The sequence below is a fragment of the Orbicella faveolata genome, unplaced genomic scaffold (assembly GCF_042242905.1).
Source record: "Orbicella faveolata isolate gen_17 unplaced genomic scaffold, um_ofav_v1 contig_26, whole genome shotgun sequence".
NCBI classification, from domain to species: Eukaryota; Metazoa; Cnidaria; class Anthozoa; order Scleractinia; family Merulinidae; genus Orbicella; species Orbicella faveolata.
Window position 1 is genome coordinate 14,230,693 of NW_028301554.1, and position 3,262 is coordinate 14,233,954.

Here is a 3,262-nt window from a genome sequence, read left to right on the forward strand (position 1 = left end):
GCTTGAAACAATTTGAACCAGTGACATTACTTGATGTGTAACATTAGCTAATGTATAACGAGCTTTGTTTTGCTCGCAGATCGGAGCCAGAAGGCGGAATGAGGAGGCGTTTTGTCAGGTTTTGTTTACATCCCGGACAAAGGTAATCTATGCTCAGGCTATGCTAATGAGATTAATTTGTATATATAATCGTATGAATTGAACTACTAACATCAAGCTGCCAAACATTTTAAATGGCATATTTTAACGGTGTAATATAAAATTGTTATTAAATTACTGACTTCCTAGCGCAAAAACAGCCAGCAACTAGTTTTAACTGACTTACAAGTTGGAAAGATCAAGATGGGTATTATTCTAAGATGCAAGCTATACATCTGAGTAATCAAGTTGAGTGGCAGCATGATATTGATTCTAGTTGAACATCAATCATTAGTTAAATATTAATAACAATCAATCCTTCCTTCAAATGCATATCTAGCCATGTCTTGATTCTTTCTAAGCCCTCTTTGTTCAGCACGAAACCGGTATGCGATAACCAGAGATACCAGAGATACCAGAGCAAATGGAACACCAAGCGTTGTAAACGTATGATTTGACAACCGACATGAAGAAAGCCTTCTAAAGATTCAAAATTATTTAAAATCAGGCTTCATAATTTTTTTTTTTTAATTTTTTGGGAGTTTTGCACAGACCTAGACTTTTGTCTAAGCTTTGGCAGCTATTAAAGGGTTTCATTCTGGCCTGGAAATACTATTGTTAGAGGACAGAGAATCATTAGAGCGGAGATAAGTTATTAAGACGCCAATCTCTTTCCGGTCTGTAATTTTGTTAACGACACATTTGTAAAGGCTGAGATTAGGTTGTCAGGAACAACTATATTGTTTTTTAACGTATTTAGCTATTAAATTTTCTAATCTAGTCAAGGAGTCCCCCGGTAGCCCAATCGGTTACGCATCTGACTTGCTGTGCGGTTGGAAGGGCATATATACGCTCCACGCCAGTCGTGGGACGCCGCTTTTATTTTTTCCTCTCTCGTGTCAAACTGAATAGATACATTTTTTGTATAATCTCCTTTTTCTTCCGTTTGTGGTAAGTTTGATGTGAAAATGCTTTTTAAGAAAGGGCATTCACCCTGCGTTACTGTAAAAATGCCCATCTAGCCATGCCTTGATTCTTTTTAAGCCCTCTTCATTAGCACGAAACCGGTATGCGAAGACCTTAGAAACGGCGGAGATACCAGAGCAAATGGAACACCAAGCGTTGTAAACATATGATTTAACAACCCACTAGTGCATGTTTGAGGAAACATCTTGTACTTCAACACTCTCTACCAAATCTGGTTACTTTTCTTTTTATTTCAACTGATATCTTCAGTACAGTACTCTCAACGTTCTTCTACAATTGTTCTTGACTGATTACAACAACTACTGAAGAGTTCACTCCTCACGTTCCTTTTGAAGCGACAACCACATGATCCATCAAATCACTGTCAAACTGTCAATCTTAGGCTAACGTAATGTCATGCCCAGTTCGCATAAGGTTCTATTGAGATTGCGTGCAAAGCTACTTAGCATATTTTCCTTCGAAGCTATACGCAGTGACTAAGAGATTTTCTTCCTAGATTTTAACTATCAATTTCCAAGTGGTTGACCAAAATAAGGTAACGTGAGTAATATAAAAGTTACAATCTTGGTTTTTATTGATTAAAACTTTAGGATAACACTAAGTTTAAAGATAAAAGGTGTTAAAAAACAGTCCTAAGAAAATACGCGTGATGATTGGTTAAAAATCGTGTTTCTATTAAACAATTAGACGAGCAAATAGACGTCAATCTCCTTCAGGTCTGAAATGTTTGTTAACGACACATTACAAAATCAGGATTAGCTTGTTTGTAACAACTACATTGTTTACAAATAGAAGAACCGTAGCCGGGAGAAAACCGTTCACCGGGATAAAAACCGTTCACTGACTATATAGAGTTAAAACTTTCGAGCTTTCGCCTGTTGATGTATATTAAATGGAAAAACTGAAATGGAAAAATTCACAACTACAAATATATACAAAAATATATGGTACTATAAAAGAATACATTAAAATGGAAAAACATAAGGGTCAATAAGCTATTTGTTCTTTTTCAAAAGAATAGAGTATTGAATGCGGAGCGGTCTTGAATTGTTATCTGCATGATTTATCGAATCGGTGCGCCATGATTCTAGCGTCTTGCAAATACGGAAAGAACCCTTGTCAATACACCATATTGCTAATACTAGCTCCAGTCTCTTGTGGGGGCAAAATTAGATCTTTTTAATGAGTTTAAGCAAGAGAAAATGAGGCATTTTCTCTTGGTTAAAGAGGCCATTTTTGGCCGAGCGATCACTTTTTGCCCCCACAAGGAAATGGAACTAGGAAATATTTGCATTAGCAAAATGGCCTTTCACTTGAGAATTTTTTAAGTCAATAGAGTGATTTGAAGACCAAGCCTCTTTCGTAAGACTTCACATTCCTCATGTGCTCTTTTTTCCTTAACTCTATGGGCAGTCGACACAAGACCACATTTGGTTGAAGTTCAATCGAATTCGGTCGTTCATTGCCCTGTCGACGGCCTCGATGCCAGACTTGCAAGCACATGACTTCGCAGACTTTTCTACAAGGCCCGAAGAGCGCACACAACATCCATGACCACTTCACCTGTCAGTCTGAGAATGTTGTGCATTGCATCTCTTGTCGTCGCTGCAATTGCCTATACATCAGAGAGACTCGAAGGCGACTACGAGAACGTTTCAGCGAGCACCTTCGCAGCAATCGAAACCGATCGCGCGGGTTTCCCGTAGCTGAACATTTCAACTCCTCCTCCCACTCTCTGGATGACATCATAGTCTGTGGCTTGAAACAGCGGCTCTGGCAGTAACATCAGCCGCAAGCAGCATGAAATGAAATTAATCTTCAAGCTGGGCACGCTTCGACCGAAACGGACTGAACATTAACTTTAATTTCTTGTGATTGTGGGTCTAGCGCGTATTACACATACGCGCGCTAAAGCAATTGGTTTCCCTCAGGGCGCTGGTTTCCCTATTTCGCAGTACGCCCTTGTTTGACCCTTGTTTACTTTGTACTTCATGCGCGCGCTTTCCGTGCGTGCGTAGGCGTACAATTTTTTGTATGGCGTGGCTCAATCATTACACCTACTGAAAAAGGGCTAAGCCCGAAACGTCTAGATTACTAGAGAATATTTGACACTTTTAAGAGCCTTTTGAGCCTTATA